Genomic DNA, 23,050 nt, shown 5'->3' on the forward strand with positions numbered 1-23,050 from the left:
TTTTTGTCTCTTTTCTTGTTTTTCTTGTCTTTGATTTTCTGTCTTTTCTTGTTTTTCTTGTCTTTGATTTTCTGTCCTTTCTTGTTTTTCTTGTCTTTGATTTTCTGTCTTTTTTGACTCATTCGTCTTCCGCCTGTTATTTAAAATGATCTAATTTTGGACCACAGCTGTCTGTCCTGAACTCCTCCCACCAGAGAAGTCTCTCAAAGCTTTACTTTGAAAGGACACTCTGTGTGAAGATAGTTAGCTTTAGCTTTAGCCTCAGGAGAACGTTTTCTGGAACTTTTGAAATGAGATAAATCAGTGATTCAGGAAAACGATCACCATGTGAACAATGACTGTTCATGAGTAAAAAAAACAAGGTTCGTCATACATGCACAGGTGTGTCCCTGCTGTTGCCATGGAAACATCTCTGCACCGACTTCAGTAATGTTAAAGAAAAGCAAAGAAAAGTGAGGATTTATGAGTGTGTGTGGTGTCAGCGGCGCAGATTATGACAAACAACACATGCTCCATTACGCCAGCTGGTGTAATGATGTGGTAATGCCGCACTCATTAACTTCTGCACACAGTTTACGGCGGCCATTTTATGACACAATTAATTGATTCACACATGCATTAAAACAAAAATAGCTGCAATGAGAATGAATGCAGTGAACGGCTGAACTGTGTCGTAAACACGGCGTGATCCACACACACACACAAACATACAGTATACAGATCATTCCTCTGTGTGTGCGTGTGTGTGTGTGTTATTTTGTCATCAGTGACACTTTTACTTTTTGTTTCTTTGTTGCTAATTTAAATGTTTATTCATTATTGTTTCAAACGAGCCGTTAAATGAGACATTAATTTCTTCTCTGCGTTGTAATCAGACGCCGCCGACCGTGCTCACCGTCTTAATCACTGTTCAACACCCCACACACATTAATGGTGAAGTTAGGTTTGAATTATTGACACTTGATGGTGGACATGGACGTGGTTTTACAGGAGCCCACAGTGGACAAACATGAAGGTCCTGCACTGTGCTGCATTAATTATCTGCTTTGTCTGATTATTGTTTATCAATTAGTTACAATTCTTATCTGAAAATGGGTCAGATTTCATTGTAGAATCCAAAACTCAACGTTCATAATCATGATGTGAGGTCACAGTGTCAAAGGTCAAACTCTTAACGTGCTGCTTTATTTATTTTAATCCGACTGAATTCATCTCCCACATTAATTAAAGAGAGGTGTTAATTTCTATTTTTTCTGTCAGATAGAAGGCGAGGGAGGATCATGTTAGCGAGGTCAGAGGTCAAGCTGCAGCGTCTCATCCTCATACATAAGCTCTGATTTTCATCTTGTTGGATTATGTTTTTCTTAGAAACAGACATTTGTGGACAGATGATTTTCTGACACTTAAATCAACAAACACATGTCACAGGGGAGGAGGAGGAGGGGGGGGCGTGGCCTGCAGCCAACTGCACAGAGCTAATGATGCTAAAGTCAGGAGGAAGACGAAGATCATGATCATTCTCATCCATTCATCATGAATCCATTTGAGATGTTTGATCAGTGTTTGTCAAACGTGGAAATGATTCAGTTCGAATGAATTCTTTGTTTTACTTTTACTGAATGTCTTCATGAAGGATTCACACCAAGAGACTCCACTGTCGTTAAAGAACGACGTATAATCTGTGCGTTAAAGAACAACGTTTAATCTGTGCGTTAAAGAACGACGTATAATCTGTATGTTAAAGAACGACGTATAATCTGTGTGTTAAAGAACGACTTATAATCTGTGCGTTGAACGATGTATAATTTGTGCGTTAAAGAACAAAGTATAATTTGTGCGTTAAAGAACGAAGTATAATCTGTGCGATAAAGAACAACATATAATTAAAAGGATAATCTGTGCACTAAAGAACAAAGTATAATCTGTGCGTTAAAGAACAAAGTATAATCTGTGTTAAATAACGAAGTATAATCTGTGCGCTAAAGAACGACATATAATCTGTGCGTTAAAGAACAACGTATAATCTGTGTGTTAAAGAACGAAGTATAATCTGTGCATTAAAGAACGAAGTATAATATGTGCGTTAAAGAACGACGTATAATTTGTGCGTTAAAGAACGTAGTATAATCTGTGCGTTAAAGAAGGAAGTATAATTTAAAGAAGGAAGTATAATTTGTGCGTTAAAGAGAATCAGAGGCAGTAAAATAAAGAGACAGAAAAGAGAGCGTGTCTTTTTATGTCCAGTCGTGCCCCGAGAGTCTCTGTGTAAAAATAATAATAATAAAAATAAAAAGAGTGACAAGTTTCCCTGGAATCTCAACACATTCACAAAATGGCAGCGAACAACAACAGATTGAGATCCATAAAAAGTAGAATAAAGACTTAATAACCCACTGACATTGTCTTTTACTGCGCCTCCATTTATGGAGCTGCACCTGCTGTAAATTATACAACACCGCGGCGTCCAACTACGCTTTATTAAAGACACTTTATTAAAGGCACTTTATTAAAGGCACTTAATAAAGACACTTTATAAAGACACTTAATAAAGACACTTTATTAAAGACACTTTATCAAAGGCACTTTATCAAAGACACTTAATAAAGACACTTTATTAAAGGCACTTAATAAAGACACTTTATTAAAGGCACTTTAGACACTTTATTAAGGCATAATAAACACACTTTATTAAATGCACTTTATAAAGACACTTTATAAAGACACTTTATTAAAGGCACTTTATAAAGACTTTTATTAAAGGCACTTTATAAAGACACTTTATTAAGGCACTTAATAAAGACACTTTTAGACTTTATTAAAGGCACTTTATCAAAGACACTTAATAAAGTACTTTATTAAAGGCACTTTATAAAGACAATTTATTAAAGGCACTTAATAAAGACACTTTATTAAAGGCACTTTATAAAGACACTTTATTAAAGGCACTTAATAAAGACACTTTATTAAAGGCACTTTATAAAGACACTTTATTAAAGACACTTTATAAAGACATTAAAGGCACTTAATAAAGACACTTTATTAAAGACACTTTATCAAAGACACTTAATAAAGACACTTTATCAAAGACACTTTATTAAGACACTATTAAAGGCACTTAATAAAGACACTTTATCAAAGACACTTTAAAAAGACTTTATCAAAGACACTTAATAGACACTATCAAAAACAATTTATAAAGATAAGTATCATAAAGACACTTTATAAAGACACTTAATAAAGACACTTATAAAGCACTTATAAAGCACTTTATAAAGACATTTTTAAAACTTATAAAGACACAAAGACACTTTTACTTTAAAAGACACTATTAAAGACACTTAATAAAAAACACTTTATCAAAGACACTTAATAAAGACACTTTATCAAAGACACTTAATAAAAGACACTATCAAAAACTTACTTTATCAAAGACACTTAATAAAGACACTTTACAAAGACACTTTATCAAAGACGCTTAATAAAGACACTTTATCAAAAACACTTAACAAAGACACTTTATAAAGACACTTTATCAAAGACACTTAATAAAGACAATTTATCAAAAGACATAATAAAGATATTTATCAAAGACACTTTATTAAAGGCACTTAATAAAGACACTTTATAAAGACAAAGACACTTAATAAAGACACTTTTATTAAAGATAAAGACACTTTAAAGCACTTTATAGATTAAAGGCTAGACATCAAAGACAAAAAGACATTAAGACACTATTAAAGACTTTAATAAAGACACTTTATCAAAGACACTTTAAAAGACTTTATCAAAGACACTTAATAGACACTATCAAAAACAATTTATAAAGACAGTTAATAAAGACACTATCAAAAGCACTTTATAAAGACAGTTAATAAAGACACTTTATCAAAGACACTTAATACATCAAGACACTTTTATAGAACACTTTATCAAAGGCACTTTATAAAGGCACTTTATAAAGACACTTTATCAAAGACACTTTATCAAGACACTTTATCAAAGACACTTAATAAAGGCACTTTATAAAGACACTTTATCAAAGACACTTTTAAAAGACACTATTAAAGACACTTAATAAAAACACTTTATCAAAGACACTTAATAAAGACACTTTATCAAAAACACTTAATAAAGACACTATCAAAGACACTTAATAAAGACACTTTATCAAAGACACTTAATAAAGACACTATCAAAACACTTTATCAAAACACTTAACAAAGACACTTTCTCAAAGACACTTTCTCAAAGACACTTAATAAAGACACTTTATCAAAAACACTTAACAAATACACTTTATTAAAGACACTTAATAAGGACACTTTATCAAAGGCACTTTATAAAGACACTTTATCAAAGACACTTAATAAAGACACTTTATAAAGACACTTAATAAAGACACTTTATCAAAGACACTTAATAAAGACATTTTATCAAAGACACTTTATCAAAAACACTTTATAAAGACAGTTTATTAAAGATACTTTATCAAAGACACTTAATAAAGACATTTTATCAAAGACACTTAATAAAGACGCTTTATCAAAGACACTTAATAAAGGCACTTTATAAAGACAGTTTATTAAAGACACTTTATTAAAAACACTTGATAAAGATATTTTAGTAAAGATATTAAAGACACTTAATAAAAGACCCTTTATTAAAGTGAAGTAAATGCTCTCTGCCGCCATCTTTAATGTCACACTGTCTATGATCCTGTGAACATATGCTGATGAAGCTCGCTGCCAGGCACAGTTTTCATCTTCATCGTCTTCATCATCATCAACCAAACTGTCTCTGACCTTTGTCAAGGATTTTTGGTGCGAAACGATGGGAAGTGGCAGCGACTGTGGTCGCCCACGGCAACCGGCTGTGAATATGCAAAGCTGCTCTGAGAACACTAAACTGTTTGGAGACATTTGTCCTCGCAGCTAGAGACGCACACACACAGTCTGGTTTCCATGACTTGAGAGGACATCAGATTTACTCTAACCTTGTAAATGTAATCATTTACGTTCTGAGGACTTGATTTAGGTCCCCACAACGTGAGTAATACACACACACATGCTGAGCTCTGAGCTGAGTCTGTGTTCTTGTACGAGTATCTTTGTGAGGACCAAACCCCCCCAAAAACATTAGAATTAGGTTAAGTTTAAGGGTCAGGTTCACACTGTTAGAGTGTGTGTGTGATGCCTCAGTTTTTGAGCATATGTCACATTGTGTTGCAGGAGCTTGTGTTTGTGGGCTGGTGATGATGATGATGATGATGATGATGATGATGGGAGGAGGAAGGGCCGGTCATGGAAGGCAGCTGTTGGTCCCTCTGTGACTGTGACCATCAACACATGTCTGACCTGGTGACAGAAAACACAAGGTACACACACACACACACACACTGCTGTGTGTCTTAACAGGAACATTAAAGTCGTTTACTACCACGGTTGCCACGGTAACCCACAGACGGAAAGTGGAGTCTGTTCATATCTCCCTGTGAGACGAGGGGGGTGCGGCTCATTTAGTGATATATATGAGTAAAGTTATCCACTTTACCTGGTTAACAGGTTAATCAGGTAAAGTTGGGCAGGCAGATTGTGTTTGAAGGGGAAACTCAGATAAACCTGGTCCTTCAGCAGATTCAGATGAAGGTGAAGTAGAAAGAGTTTGGGATGAAGGAGGATAAAGAGGATGGATGGAGGTGTGGGCGGGGCTAGGCTGGTCCCTCTGCCCCCTGGTGGTGGTGAGGGACATGTTTCCCACAGCTCCGAGTCTCGGTGGGATCATGTCACGTGATTTCAGGAGGATCAGTGTGATCTTCTGTCGCTGATTTCACTGACATCTGTCGCTGAGGTGACACAAGCTGTGACCAGAGAGGACACACACACACACACACACACACACACACACACACACTCAGCAGTGATAGTAAAATAATCCACTGATTGAGCTTTAAACTAAAATCAGTTCATCTTCAGAAAGACATGGATTATTAATCCCAGGCAGAGTAATTGCACGGTTCATAACAATGAGGTCTGGATTAAGGAATTCAGTGTGTGTGTGTGTGTGTGTGTGTGTGTGTGTGTGTGTGTGAGAGATAAGTCATTCCTCAGTATGTTTGTTTGTCATGTGATCATGTGATCATCATCATCATCAAGGCTCAGGAGCAGCAAATTAATCCTTTCTTCACCACAAATTCTTAAACATATGGATTGGATTGTTGGAGACGCAGAGTCACGTGACCCGCCTTTTTTTTTTTGTTAATACTGCCCTTTGACCTCAGGGTTCCCACGGTCAAGTATGAATGATCTGATATCAAACATATGAAGAGATAAGTATTCTCCCTTCATTCCATTCATTCATCCAGGATTCTACTGTCCACAGCAGCATGGACTCAGACTCTGTGAAGACACTTGTCCCGGCAGATGGACGAATCACGAGGCTGCGGCGTGAAGTCGCTCTCACACGTCATGTTGTTTCCAGATCTGGTGTCGGCACAGAGACCTGGATCCCACGAGCGTCCTCTTTTCTGCTGTTTCACAACAATCACGTTTGACAGAATCCTGAGAGGACGTTAAAGACGTCTCTGTCCTGGAGACCAGCGTTAAAGACGTCTCTGTTCTGCAGATGAGCGTAAAAGACGTCTCTGTTCTGGAGACCAGCGTTAAAGACGTCTCTGTTCTGGAGACGAGCGTTAAAGACGTCTCTGTTCTGGAGACCAGCGTTAAAGACGCCTCTGTTCTGGAGACCAGCGTAAAAGACGTCTCTGTCCTGGAGACGAGTGTAAAAGACGTCTCTGTCCTGGAGACCAGTGTAAAAGACGTCTCTGTTCTGGAGACCAGCGTAAAAGACGTTTTTGGCGTTTTACCAAACGTTCCATGAAATAAAAGTAGGACATTTTTGTCTCTCGTTATAAAATCAAATACATTTGTTGTTGTTTTAGTCTCTCGTGACAGGAAGTGGTTCCAGAACACATCACCATGTTTTTACAGGAGCCCACAGTGGACAAACTTCACTTGTTTGACTTTGATGCCGACTGATTTTACACATTGTACCTTTAAATGTCACACACACACACACACACACACACAGTTAGACACTGTGTGTCAGTTTGTTATAAACGTTAAATTATTTTTTCTTTATTTTAAGAGAAGTTCCATCAGTTTTTTTTTTGTCAGATAATCTGAGATTAGATTTGACGTCAACGTGTTTTAATCCAATCGAAATGGACTGAAATTATCACATGTTTTTAAAATGATGATCTCTCTGAAGGTCAGTGAAGGTCAGTGAAGGTCAGTGAAGGTCAGTGTTTGAAAACAGGCAGAAGAGAAAAACAGCTTCATTCTTTATATGATAATATGTTTGTGTGAGTGTGTGCGTGGTCATGATCGTTTGCTTTGGTCTGGATGTTTAGTATGTTTCGTTTTTTACATTTTGAGGCTTTAAAATAAGATTTTAATCTAAAAATCCATTTGTTATGAATGGTGGAGTTCAGATGAATCGTTATAATCTCAGATTGTGGATTTAATCTCAGTAATATTTGATCTAACAAAGTGAATTACACCATAGTTTTGAATTTAAAGCTCTGAACGTGTGAAGGGTGAATAATAATAATAATAAGAAGAAGAAGAAGTTGCTGTGAGTGTGTGTGTGTGTGTGTTCAGAGTTGTTAATAATTTTAATCTGAGTGGATCAGAGAGGAGATGAGAAACGCCCTGTGATGATGGATGTGGTGACAGAGTGAAGGTTCTGACCTGTGAAGATCTTTGACTGTGAGAGAGTGACAGAGTGAGAGAGTGAAGGGTGAGGACATGTTATCTTTTCTCCTGTGATTTATTCTCCTCTTTCCTTGACTGTGTGTGTGTGTGTGTGTGTGTGTGTGTGTGTGTGTGGTGATTTACACACACACACTCATTTAAGTTCCTCAACAAACTTTCATTTATGTCTGCAATTGTTACTGCTGCTGCTGATGCTGCTGTTACTGCTGCTGCTGATGCTGCTGTTACTGTTACTGCTGCTGCTGATGCTGCTGTTACTGCTGCTGATGCTGTTACTGCTGATGCTGCTGTTACTGTTACTGCTGCTGCTGATGCTGCTGTTACTGTTACTGCTGCTGCTGATGCTGTTGCTGCTGCTGCTGCTGTTATTGCTGCTACTGTTACTGCTGCTGCTGCTGTTACTGCTGCTGCTGGGATAGTGCTGCTGCTGTTACTGTTACTGCTGCTGATGCTGCTGTTACTGCTGCTGCTGCTGCTGCTGTTACTGCTGCTGCTGCTGTTACTGCTGCTGCTGTTACTGCTGCTGCTGATGCTGCTGTTACTGTTACTGCTGCTGCTGCTGCTGCTGTTACTGCTGCTGCTGTTACTGCTGCTGCTGATGCTGCTGTTACTGTTACTGCTGATGCTGCTGTTACTGCTGCTGCTGCTGCTGTTACTGCTGCTGCTGCGGATAGTGCTGCTGCTGTTACTGTTACTGCTGCTGATGCTGCTGTTACTGCTGCTGCTGTTACTGTTACTGCTGCTGCTGATGCTGCTGTTACTGCTGCTGCTGATGCTGCTGTTACTGCTGCTGCTGATGCTGCTGTTACTGCTGCTGATGCTGCTGCTGCTGATGCTGCTGTTACTGCTGCTGCTGATGCTGCTGCTGTTACTGCTGCTGTTGCTGCTGCTGTTACTGTTACTGCTGCTGCTGATGCTGCTGTTACTGCTGCTGCTGCTGTTACTGTTACTGCTGCTGCTGTTACTGCTGCTGCTGTTACTGCTGCTGTTGTTACTGTTACTGCTGATGCTGCTGTTACTGCTGCTGCTGTTACTGCTGCTGCTGTTACTGTTACTGCTGCTGCTGCTGTTACTGCTGCTGCTGTGACAGCACAGATATCACAAGTGAAGTGTGTGTCCATATGAAGCAGCTCAGTGCGGCCTTTACTTCAGTGGGCGTGTTTGTGATGCGGCGCTCGGCAGCATCATTAACATTCCTTTGTGCTGCACAGAAGGCTCCTTTAATTAAATCAGCGAGGAGCAGCAACAGAGACCACGAGGCGTTGACTCGTCTGTACCTCGTCTGTACGTCTGTACGCTGAGCCTGAGGACGCGTCACAGTCTCACGGTTGTGGGGCAAATTTCCACAAGCTCCAGGAGGAAAACAGTTCCTCCTCATCACAACAGATCTGAGCACTGCGGCGCTTTTACACAACTGATCCTTTGTGAGGGTTTATATATACAGCCTCCAGAGACGCAGCTGTGTGTGTCTGTGTGTAACTGTTCTACAACAACAACACATTTCATTTAATATGCACTGATGTGTTTGACAGTGAAGCTGTTTATTTAAAAACACGTCTACATGGAGTAAAATTATCATAACATACATTATCATTATATTATCTCAAGGCTCTTTACATGAAACACATTTTTCATAATTCATTAATCTGTCACTTATGTTCTCCATCAATAGATTAGTGGTTCATAAAATATTGATCAGCGTTTATCAAACACTGATCAATATCACATTTAAGAAGTTGACAAATGACAGAAAGTAGAAAACATTCACATTTAAGAAGCTGAAAATGACAGAAAGTAGAAAACATTCACATTTAAGAAGCTGAAAATGACAGAAAATATTCACACTTAAGAAGCTGAAATGACATAAAGTAGAAAATATTCACATTTAAGAAGCTGAAAATGACAGAAAGTAGAAAATATTCACATTTAAGAAGCTGAAAATGACAGAAAGTAGAAAAGCGTTCACATTTAAGAAGCTGAAAATGACAGAAAGTAGAAAACATTCACATTTAAGAAGCTGAAAATGACACAAAGTAGAAAATATTCACATTTAAGAAGCTGAAAAATGACAGAAAGTAGAAAATATTCACATTTAATAAACTGAAAAATGACACAAAGTAGAAAATATTCACATTTAAGAAGCTGAAAAATTAGATCTGACCAATGATTTTATAGTTTAGGGCGGGGTTTAGTAAGTCACCTGACAATTCAACTGTTAGTTAGTTGATTAAAGGGGACATATTATACCCTATTTCCCCCATTTAAAATAGTTCCCTGGTGTCCTATGAACATGTCAGTGACATGCTTTGGTCAAAATCGCGGTGGCGATCACTGTGCAGCCACCAACAGCACACTTGTCCCTCCGCGTTGACATAATAGCGCTCTTCCTCCCTCGCCTGCACTCTCGCAGGGACAAGGTGGAGCTAAGGTGGAGCTCTCCAAGTAAACTTACTGGTGGGGCGGTAACATTTGCTGAGTGTTTTATGGCCTATACTTACACTAAGGGGGACCACGAAAACATGACTGAGTATTCTTTTTCCACACTTTGGAGACTGGTAGGGCCTCCAGAGTCCCAAATATAAGGATTGAAATGGTTAAAAAGTGGATTTTGCATAATATGTCCCCTTTAAAGAGGCCATAGCCTGTAAGTGCCAATTAACGCTGCGCTTTTGTGTGTCATGACCTCGTCTATGAAGCCCTAAAAGTCCATAACTATCAGTTCAGACACTGCTGAGAGCGCAGGGTTTGATTGTTTTCCTGAACTCTACGAAGCGGAACGGCACTTCCGTTGACTAGTTACGTCACTGGCGAATTTCACCGCTCCTCTAAACAGCAGCGCCTCCTAGTCCGGCACGAGACTCCGGGCTCACATAGAAGGGAGACAGGACCATGCTATGGCCTCTTTAACACTTAGTTAGGTCACTGTTTCCACCTTGACTTTGTGTTTTCATGTAAAAGCATGTCCTGCTCTCTGATGTAAACACACACACACACACACACACGCTGCTGCTGCATCTGTGTGGACCATGTGTGGGTCATGTGACTGACAGCGTGGCGTGAGCGAGGACGGGTTCCCCGGCGTCCCAGGTGCTGAGTGTGTGTTCAGTGAAGTGTGAGGACCATCTGCTGCAGCCGGTGACATCAGTGCAACATGCAGGTGCTGAGGTGTTCACCCCACACGCAACACACACAACAACAGACCAGGAGGTGAGGGGGGAGGGGCCGCTGGGGTCACATGTGTCCATGTGTCCACACGTGTCCATGTTTCTATGAGACAGTAAAGTGTTGGTTTAAAGAAGACAAAAATGTCTTTCTTTGTTTTTTCACATGAACACAAATGAAAGATGGAGGTCATTCACTCACTCAGTCGTTTATTCATCGACTGTCAGCTGCGTCATCAGTTCAGTATATAACCCGTTCCTCAATAATCTGCAGATGTTTGTATAATCTGAAGAAACCTCCATGGTAATCCAACATGTAGGAGGAATTTAAACACCATACATCAACCATAACTGAGATATAATCCCGACATGTACTCGCAGAGATCCAGGTGTACGAGACGGTAATCTGGAGGATTAACAGAAAAGGCTATCGTATTTTCTTTTTTAAATAAAAAAAAACAAACAACAGATTTGATGATTTAAAGACTAAGAGATTCTAATCTGTGAGCAGCAACTGTTATTATCATTATTATTGTTGTAGCACATGAATCGATATGTGATCATGTGGCATGAGGACACGCTCACTCACATGAAAGTGTGCCATGGTTTTACAGTCTGGATTGAAGTGGTTTAATCTGGATTAACTGTTTAACATAAAAGACAAACTTCAATAATCAATGTTCAATCCTTCAAAGACAGATTTAAATGATATCTATGTAAATATGAGACATACAAAGTGTATACATATCATATCTAGATATAGATATATACTGTAAGTACACATTTGTAGTACTTTTTATACTTTATATTGGTCTTATCCTGTTTATCCTATACAACGATGTAAAAGCATCGGATCATAAAGAAAATGATGTAACTCATAAAAGTGTGAATTATTTTTATTGACTACATTCATGGTCACTTCCTGGTTTGACCCGGGTCACGTCACCTGACACATTATGCAATATTTACATTTTCTCAAATATTGATGAGTTAATGTTACAGTTTTGTGGCCTTGTGTTCAAACCTGGCAACCGAGCAACACCAACACCGCGACGTGAAATTTCATTGGACTTTAAATATTATATTTGTTTATAATGTTGTTGTTCAGTGTGTACACTGTGTGTTGTTGTTGTTGTTGTTGTTGTTGTTGTTGTTGTGTGTGAACTCCGCGCTCAGCTGACTTCAGGCCCTGCGCGTTCATCCGTCCTGACACATCCTCTCTGTTTGTTGCCTCAGGATCAGAGCTGCATTGAAACAAAGGCACAAACATCATGTTTGGTGTTGGAGCTCAGATTGTCCTCTCGTGTCTCCTCGTGTCTCCTCGTGTCTCCTCGTGTCCTCTCGTTGGTTAATATCAGTGTTACATTTACAGTTTGGTAACAGTAATGTTTGAGAGTTGAATAAACAGACTAACATTTTTGCACCATAGAAACAAACAGCTGTTGCTGCTGTTGTTTAATGTCAGTGTCCACAGACCGTGTCCTCGTCTCGTCTCCTGCTGAGTCCATCACACCTGTGACCTTCTGTCTTCAGTGTCTTCACGCTCCACCTGAATATAAACATGGTGACACGCCTCAGAACACACGCAGCAGGAAGCCACACCTACACTGTCACGGTTTAATATCAGAGGCGGAGCTTCCCACAGCAGAGGGAGGGCGGGGCAGAAGGTCAGCTGATCCATACGCAACACTCTGATTTATCACTGATTTATCTCTACAGAAGAGACTAGTCAATATCACATGGTTTATCAGCCCAAGCACTCGCAACATCTCGGCTTAACATTATTATTACTGTTGTTATTATTATTATCATTAGTAATATTAATATTGTTATTATCACTATTATTATTATCATTAGTAATATTAATATTGTTATTATCACTGTTGTTATTATTATTATCATTAGTAATATTAATATTGTTATTGTCACTGTTGTTATTATTATTATCATTAGTAATATTAATATTGTTGTTATCACTGTTGTTATTATTATCATTAGTAATATTAATATTATTATTATCACTGTTATTATTATTATCATTCATATTGTTATTGTCACTATTATTATCATTAGTAATATTAATATTGTTATTATCACTGTTGTTATTATTATTATCATTAGTAATATTAATATTGTTATTATCACTATTATTATTATCATTAGTAATATTAATATTGTTATTGTCACTGTTGTTATTATTATTATCATTAGTAATATTCATATTGTTATTGTCACTATTATTATTATCATTAGTAATATTAATATTGTTATTATCACTGTTGTTATTATTATTATCATTAGTAATATTAATATTGTTATTATCACTATTATTATTATTATTATCATTAGTAATATTAATATTGTTATTATCACTGTTGTTATTATTATTATCATTAGTAATATTAATATTGTTATTATCACTGTTGTTATTATCATTAGTAATATTAATATTGTTATGATCACTATTATTATTATCATTAGTAATATTAATATTGTTATTATCACTGTTGTTATTATTATTATCATTAGTAATATTAATATTGTTATTATCACTGTTGTTATTATTATTATCATTAGTAATATTAATATTGTTATTATCACTGTTGTTATCATTATCATTAGTAATATTAATATTGTTATTATTATTATTATCGTTGCACTGACGTTCATTCTAAATAACTCAAACATCAAAGTAACATAAACTGAATGTTATTCAACAACAAAATGATATTAATTTACATAAAACTGTTTCCATGGAAACAAATGTTTGATCAGGTGACCAGGCTGAAAAACAGGCTGAATCATGATTACAAACAGGATTGTGATTAAAAGCAGATGAAACAACATTGGACTGAAGCCAGAGTCACAGACTGACGTCATCACTGATTTATGTGACGGACAGAAGGTGATTCATCTTCATCATCATCATCATAACCAAAGTCAATGTGTCATTGTAAAAATGAAGCTTTTACAAAATAATATGTTCTCAAATCTTTAACGAGACAAACGTCACTGAAAATCTTACATTCACAAACACTGATCTATAATAATCTTAAATATTTCTCTCTCTCGGCCTCTGTCCCAGTGATGTAATTATTTCCCAGCAGCACCTGGGAGCAGCATCGCTCACAGCCAAGTTTACAGATGTTTCTAATTGCTTTCCATTAGCAGCGATAACAGCTGTTTATAGCATTCAGCAGAGTTCCACACTGTTAGAGAACACCAGCCATGTGACCTCACGCCAGCCATGTGACCTCACGCCAGCCATGTCATCATTTTGTAGTTAGCATATGTTGTTAGCATGAAGCTAACAGCGTGGCTGTGCTGCTAACTAGCTTTAGCATGTCAGTTTCCTCTTAGTCTTCTTATCGTTCCTTCAGAGCAGAAATGAAGTTTATTGTTAAATATTTGTTCGATTTGTTTTCCTGAGCTGGTTCTGTACTCAGTCGTGTTATTATAGATGTTTGTTATGTTGTGTGATATAAGTGATTATTAATTGATTCCTAATCGTCAACTTTTTTGATCATCGATGTATCAGTTTGAGCGTTTTTTTTAATAATTCAAACCAGTTTCTGTCATTTTTCACCTTCTTTGCTCCATAATCATGATTTCCAGGTTTGACTAACACTGATCAAAGTGGTTAAAGTGGAAGTCAGTGGCTGGTTAGTTGCAGCTGTGTTAGTTATCCCTGCTGTCATTTAAACAGTGAAGACGCAGAATCAGCTGATGTTTAGAACACGACGTGTTAAAGCTCAAGGAAACATATTTTCACTCCAACATCACAGATGAAGACTGTGTGTGTGTGTGTGTGTGTGTGTGTGTGTGTGTGTGTGTGTGTGTGTGTGTGTGTGCGCTGGGAATGAGCCATCTGACAGGGAGTGAGTGCCAACAAGAGCAGAATGTCATTATGAGTGGAGGCTGCTGCTGCTGCTGCTGCTGCTGCTGCTGCTGCTGCTGCTGCTGCTGCTCGCCACCATCACAGGGAATTCATCAGCAGCAGTCATGATGATAATGGACTCCACTGCAAATGATTTTGGATCAGCAGTGTTTTTGGCAAGCCACCGAATTTTCCTCAGGACCTGAGGGGGAGGGGGAGTCGTTCAGGGTCCCAGCTGTGCTGTGGGACGTCCTACATGTTCACTCTCATGCTACAACATTTTATTTTCTTCTTAATTTAGTCCCCGATGAAACCATGATGTGCATGTGTGTGAGAGAATCACATGAATCATTCAGTCACAGATATTTGCTCATGTCCCTCACGTCAGCTTCTCTCAGATCTAAATAATTGTCCAACTTTGCTCAGAGCCAAACTCAGCGAGGGGGTGTGGTGTAGTGAGGGAGAGGGGGTGTGGTGGGGGAGGGGCAAACCTCTGACCAGGAAGTGAAGTGAGTCCACAGCTGGTTCTGAACAACATGGTTGTTTTAGAGAAGAGAATGAAAGAATGAAAGACCTCATTAAAACTGAACTCTGTTTGACGTCAGATCAAACACACACACACACACAATGATCACCTTCACCATCTTTCTCTCTTAAATGTTACATGAACTCATTCAAATGTGACTCTGACATTTTAACTGTCTCTGTCTGTCGTTGTCTCTCTGTCTGTCTGTGTCCCTGTGTCTGTATGTCTGTCCACAGGAACAGGAAGATGTTTCCCTGACCTCAGGTTCATCACACGTCCACTTCTGAGAGACAGACAAGCAAGGGCTGATGGGTAAGGAGTGTATACTGTATATACGTACATATATATGTACGTATATACATTTATATACGTACATATGTATGTATATACATTTATATACATACATATATGTATATACATGTACATATATGTACATGTATATATACGTATATACATGTATACATATATATACATATGTATATATGACATTTATATACATACATATGTACATATGTATGTATATAAATGTATATGTACATATATATGTATGTATGTATATACATACATGTATATACATATATATGTACATGTATATATGTATATATATGTACATGTATATATACGTATATACATGTATACATATATATACATATGTATATATGACAGGAACTGATAATGTACACACAATATGACCATGTTGTATTATCACAGTCTCCTACTCCTCTATTACAGGCTCCTCCCTCTGCAGTGACATCATTCATCATTGACTACAATGACACTAAAGTCCTGGTAAATTTTAGACCAGGTTAAATGTCTCAGGACTAACGACTTAAACTAGTCCTTAAAGACTAAGTCAACATTTCATATCTACTAATGTTAACTTGTCTAAGTTTGTCCAGGAGTTTCTTTGTCAGGTGAAGACTGACTAGATAGACTAGTGTAGTAAAGTGTTAGTTAGAGACTGTGTTTGTTAATCCCTGCAGCCTCAGGGATGAACTGTGATGATGATGATGATAATCTGAATTTATTCTGCATATGTTTTCAGCGCTGCCACATTAATATTCATGTTTGTGCTTAAAGCTCCTCCCTGACCTCTGACCTCTGACCTGCACCACAAGCTTCACTGTACAGACACAGTGTAATAATTACAGCTGTCTTTGTTTCTCTGGAGAGGCTGTTGAACTTACCTGTTCACTCGTGTGCCGGGGTCACAGAGGTCACACAGGTCACACAGGTCACCCAGGTCACACAGGTCACAGAGGTCACGCCTAATGCCTGCTCAGGATCCTCTTCAACAACAAAATGACTTCCATTAGCACGAGGAGGAGGTGAGTGTGTGTGTGTGTGTGTGTGTGTGTGTGTGTGTGTGTGTGTGTGTGTGTGTGTGTTCATTTAAGTCACAGATTTTAAATCATGTCTATCAAACAATAAGAAAAGCAGTGTGGGATCATGGGAAATGTAGTTTTATCTTCAGCAGCAGAAAAATAAAACAGTTGTAGAGATTTATTAACACGATAGAATCACTGGTTAACACTGGTTAACACTGGTTAACACTGGTTTACTAAACTCATTGATCTGATGTGTAACAGGTTCAGTGAGTGTGTGTTTTCCATGAAATCTACATAAATAAAGACAACAAATGTCCAAATAAACCAAAACACACGTTTTTCTCATATTTATGTGACATCACATGACCTGACATCAAAGAAGACACACACGATAATGACACACACACACACACAGATAATCATCTGTTCCGCTCACATACTGTTTTCATGATTAGGGGTCAAAGTTCACGAGCTGATAGTGATCACACACACACACGCACCTGTACACACTCCAGACTCAAAGCTGTCAATCAAAGCGTGTAAACCCAGATTATTTTGGATTGTCCACATCAGAAACAACATGAAGACAATCACCACGCTTCATTTACATCAATATGTTATGGTCTGCTTAATTATAGCCATGCTAATTAGCATCATCATCATCATCCTCTTCATCAGCGCTGGTATCCTTACTGTCTCAGTCAATTATGAGACAAACGTCCAAATCACATGACCACAAACACACTCCCATGATGCATCAGTGTTATTGATCCTGTATCAGCTGTGATCACATCATCTATGACAATGTTACTATTTATATAACAGTCGTTAACCAGAGGGGAAATTCTCCTTGTCTGTCTGTGTGTCTGTCTGTGTCTCTGTGTCTTTGTCTGTGTCTCTGTGTCTTTGTCTGTCTGTGTCTCTGTGTCTGTGTCTCTGTGTGTCTGTGTCTCTGTGTCTTTGTCTGTGTGTCTGTCTGTGTGTCTGTGTGTCTGTCTGTGTCTTTGTCTGTGTGTCTGTCTGTGTCTCTGTGTCTTTGTCTGTGTCTCTATCTTTGTCTGTGTGTGGTCTGTGTCTCTGTGTCTTTGTCTGTGTGTCTGTCTGTGTCTTTGTCTGTGTCTCTGTGTCTTTCTGTGTGTCTGTCTGTGTCTTTGTCTGTGTGTCTGTCTGTGTGTCTGTCTGTGTCTTTGTCTGTGTGTCTGTGTCTTTGTCTGTGTGTCTGTCTGTGTCTCTGTGTCTTTGTCTGTGTGTCTGTCTGTGTCTTTGTCTGTGTCTCTGTGTCTTTGTCTGTGTCTGTGTGTCTGTGTCTGTCTGTGTCTTTGTCTGTGTCTCTGTGTCTTTGTCTGTGTGACTGTCTGTGTCTCTGTGTCTGTGTCTTTGTCTGTGTTTCTGTGTCTTTCTCTGTGTGTCTGTCTGTCTGTGTCTCTGTGGCTTTGTCTGTGTGTCTGTGGAGGACGATACAGTGTGTGTGTCTCTGCTGATTCACCATCTGTCCTCACTGACCACGTCCAAAGATCTTAAACAGGCCAAGATCTGAAATGTGTGAAGTGCAGGCTGTTAATCCCAGATTGTTGTTAATCCCAGAGTGTGGATCAGAGTGTGATTCACTGGGATTCAGATCATAGTCTGTTTAAAGATTTAACTCATGAATGAGATTCTGTCGTTTTCTTTCAATTATGTGATTTTTATAACAAACACAATGATGTGATTTTTATCACAAACACAATGATGTGATTTTTATAACAAACACAATGATGTGATTTTTATAACAAACACACAATGATGTGATTTTTATCACAAACACACAATGATGTGATTTTTATAACAAACACAATGATGTGATTTTTATAACAAACACAATGATGTGATTTTATCACAAACACACAATGATGTGATTTTTATCACAATGATGTGATTTTTATAACAAACACAATGATGTGATTTTTATCACAAACACACAATGATGTGATGTTTGATATAACAAACTGATGTGATTTTATCACAAACACACAATGATGATTTTTATAACAAACACAATGATGTGATTTTTATAACTGATCACACATGATGATTTTTTATAACACTGATGTGATTTTTATAACAAACACAATGATGTGATTTTTATAACAAACAATGATGTGATTTTTATAACAAACACAATGATGTGATTTTATCACAAACACAATGATGTGATTTTCATCACAAACACACAATGATGTGATTTTTATCACAAACACACAATGATGTGATTTTTATCACAACACACTGATGTGATTTTCATCACAAACACACAATGATGTGATTTTCATCTCAAACACAAAATTAATCTGCAGATCAAACTAAAATTAAAGCTTTGATTTTTTTCTTCAACAATTTTTCACATGAAACTGTTTTTATACAAAAGATTTAATAAAAAATGTGGAATGTGGTTTTGTTTCTGGTTGTTGTTAGAATCTGTCCTCGTCCCCCGGTCTATCCTTGTCCACCAGCCTCTCCTCGTCCCCCGGTTTGTCCTCATCCATCAGCCTCTCCTCGTCCCCCGGTCTGTCCTCCTGCGCTGAGACGTTGATGTTGATGGTGAGTAAAGACGTCTCCTCTCTTGTGAAATGTCTTTTCGTCTTTCATGGAAACATATTGGGTCAGAATTGTCCAGCTGTCGTCCTCCTCTCCCCGTCTGCTGCCATTATCCTCAGGCTCCGCCCCTCCTTATGGCCGCACGCCCGCCGTGCCAGAGAACGAGCCGCGTCCAAAACTCAAAAGGTGGCTCTTTTCAAACCAGGCCATCGTCTCACACACACACACACACACACACACTCACACTCACCCCGCCCCCCGTGCGTGAAACAAACACACCTCAGAAACATACGAGATCAAACACACACACAGTCATGTGACCATATGTCTCTGTACCCCACACACACACACACACACACCATCATCATCATCAGCTCAGGGGATTTCAACCAGCAATCCTGCGGTTACAAGCCCACTGAATCCACACAGTTCTCACACTTAGACACAGTGGACACACTGTCCTTAATCCACGAGGATGTGAAGCTCGTCCTCTGGATTATTTAAGCCTGACTTTCTCTTTCTGCCCTCAGGCTGTATGTGTGTGTGTGTGTGTGTGTGTGTAGACCTGCTCCCTGTTGTCGTCTAATGGACTCCAGTCTCCACGGAGACGTCCCTCTCTCTGTGTCTCTGTGTCCTGGGTCTAAGTGTTGTCAGGATGATGAAGGTGAGAGGGTGAATCACTCTCTGTGTCCTGGGTCTAAGTGTTGTCAGGATGGTGAAGATGAGAGGGTGAATCACTGTCGTCTGCTTCTGTCTCACAGGAGTTGATCCTGGATTAAAGGAGCAGCTTCTGTGTTAGTCGTCCAACAACACATTCAGTGTCTTTAACTCTTCTCTCATCATCCTCTCACCCTGTCACCCTGTTTCAGCCACAGAATCGCTCTAAAACTTTCTACTCACAACTAAAACAGAAAGAGTTAGTGTGTGTGTGTGCAGTGTCAATGTTGTTGTGCGTGTGTGTGTGCAGTGTCAGTTTTGTTGTGTGTGTGTGTGCAGTGTTGTTGTGTGTGTGTGTGTGCAGTGTCAGTGTTGTTGGTGTGCAGTGTCAGTGTTGTTGTGTGTGCAGTGTCAGTGTGTGTGTTGTGTGTGCAGTGTTGTGTTGTGTGTGTGTGTGCAGTGTGTGTGTGTGTGTGTGTGTGTGCAGTGTCAGTTTTGTGTGTTTGTTGTGTGTGTGTGTGTGTGCAGTGTGTGTGTGTGTGTGTGTGTTCAGTGTGTGCTGTGTGTGTGCAGTCGGTGTTGTGTGTGTGGTGTGTTGTGTGTGTGTGTGTGCAGTGTCAGTGTGTGTGTGTGTGTGTGTGTGTGCAGTGTCAGTGTTGTTGTGTGTCTGTGCAGTGTTGTGTGTGTGTGCAGTGTCAGTGTTGTCTGTGTGTGTGCAGTGTCAGTGGTGTGTGTGTGTGCAGTGTCAGTGTTGTGTTTTGTGTGCGTCAGTGTTGTTGTTGTTGTTGTGTGTGCAGTGTTAGTGTTGCTGTGCGCGTCAGTGTTGTTGTGTGCAGTGTGTGTGCAGTGTCAGTGTTGTTGTTGTGTGTGTACAGTGCTGTTGTGTGCATTGTCAGTTGTTGTATGTGCAGTGTCAGTGTTGTTGTGTGTGCAGTGTCAGTGTTGCTGTGTGTGCAGTGTCAGTGTTGTTGTTGTGTGTGCAGTGTCAGTGTGTTGTTGTGTGTGTGCAGTGTCAGTGTTGCTGTGTGTGTGCAGTGTCAGTGTTGTGTGTGTGTGCAGTGTATGTTGTTGTTGTTGTGTGTGCAGTGTTGCTGTGTTTGTGCGCAGTGTCAGTGTTGTTGTGTGTGTGCAGTGTCAGTGTTGCTGTGTAAGTGCGTGTCAGTGTTGTTGTTGTGTGTGTGTGTGTGTGCAGTGTTGCTTGTGTGTGTGTGTTGTGTGCGTGCAGTGTCAGTGTTGTTGTGTGTGTGCAGTGTGCAGTGTTGCTGTGTGTGTGCAGTGTCAGTGTTGTGTGTGTGTGTGTGGAGGTTGCTGTGTGTGTGTGTGTGTCAGTGTTGTTGTTGTGTGTGTGCAGTGTCAGTGTTGCTGTGTGTGGCAGTGTCCGTGTTGTTGTTGTGTGTAGTGTCAGTGTTGTTGTGTGTGTGTGCAGGTGTGTTGTTGCGTGTCAGTGTTGCTGTGTGTGTGTGCAGTGTTGCTGTGTGCAGTGTCAGTGTTGTTGTTGTCAGTGTTGTTTGTGTAGTGTTGTTGTGTGTGTGTGTGTGTGCAGTGTTGCTGTGTGTGTGTGTGTGCAGGTAGTGTTGTTGTGTGTGTGTGTGTGTTGTGTGTGTGTGTGTGCAGTGTCAGTGTTGTGTGTGTGTGCAGTGTCAGTGTGTGTTGTGTGTGTGTGTAGTGTCAGTGTGTTGTTGTGTGTGTGTGCCTGCAGTGTGTTGCTGTGTGTGTGTGCAGTGTGTTGTTGTGTGTGCAGTGTTGCTGTGTGTGTGTGTGCAGTGTCAGTGTTGTTGTGTGTGTGTGTGTGTGTGCAGTGTTGTGTGTGTGCAGTGTCAGTGTTGTTGTGTGTGTGTGCAGTGTTGCTGTGTGTGCAGTGTGTTGTTGTTGTGTGTGTGTGCAGTGTTGCTGTGTGTGTGTGTGTGCAATGTCAGTGTTGTTGTGTGTGTGTGTGCAGCGTGTTGTTGTGTGTGTGTGTGTGTGTGTGTGCAGTGTTGCTGTGTGTGTGTGTGTGCAAGTGTGTGTTGTTGTTGTGTGTGTGTGTGTGTGCAGTGTTGTGTGTGTGTGTGTGCAATGTCAGTGTTGTTGTTGTGTGTGCGCGAGTGTCAGTGTTGTTGTTGTTGTGTGTGTGCAGTGTCAGTGTTGTTGTTGTGTGTGTGTGTGCAGTGTTGCTGTGTGTGTGTGTGCAATGTCAGTGTTGTTGTTGTGTGTGTGCAGTGTTGTTGTTGTTGTGTGTGTGTGTGTGTGCAGTGTCAGTGTTGTTGTTGTGTGTGTGCAGTGTCAGTGTTGTTGTTGTGTGTGTGCAGTGTTGCTCATTAGTCGTCTCTGACCTTTTGTGTCTTCGCTCACTGTCCCGCTCAGATTTGGTCGTTTGATTCTTGGGTTAATTGGAATGATTTGAGCTTTTTCTTCTGCTCTTGTCGGCGCTCGCTGGAGGTCGACGTGGAGCTAATGGCAAATGTCACAGAGAGTCTATGTGTGTGTCTGTGTGTCTGTGTGTGTGTGTGTGTGTGTGAGTGTGTGATCATCATGAATCCTAACATGGGAACTTTCTCATTAAGCAGACGCTTTCTTCAAAGAGAGTGAAGCAACAGTTGTGATGGTGTCCCTCTGTCTCTGCGTCCCTCTGTCCTCCTGGTCTTTAACAGTTAATGAAGTCAGAGAAATAAAAGTTTTCAGTGCAGAGATAAAAAAGCACCAGGACGATCAGAGCTAATTATGTTTACTCCTCAAACTGTGACCTTTGTCTGAAAGGTCAAGAGTCTGTGTGTGTGTGTGTGTGTGTGTGTGTGTGTGTGTGTCAAACTTCTCCCTGAACGTTCATGTTGTCACTGTTTTCACTCAGTTGTTCACATTCATGTTAAAAGTCTAATTAAAGTCAGACTAAGACAGGAATTCACTTTTCTTTAATGTCACATTAGTCGGACTAAAGTCCAGCTTGTCTTAGTCGGACTAACGGAACTGGATCATGTGTTTCATAGTCTGATCACTCTGCATGGACACACTTAGTCAGACTTGTCCAACATGTCCTCCCCGGTCTCTGACCCTGACGTCTAAACTGCAGCACTGTTGGTGGACATCACATGACGTCTTTCTGAAGACGATGTGTCCGTCTCGTGTCCTTTCTGGATCAGCTGTAGACTTTTCCACTGGGTTTATATTCACTCTTTCTA

This window comes from Solea senegalensis, unplaced genomic scaffold, assembly GCF_019176455.1.
Source record: "Solea senegalensis isolate Sse05_10M unplaced genomic scaffold, IFAPA_SoseM_1 scf7180000016449, whole genome shotgun sequence".
Taxonomy (NCBI): Eukaryota; Metazoa; Chordata; class Actinopteri; order Pleuronectiformes; family Soleidae; genus Solea; species Solea senegalensis.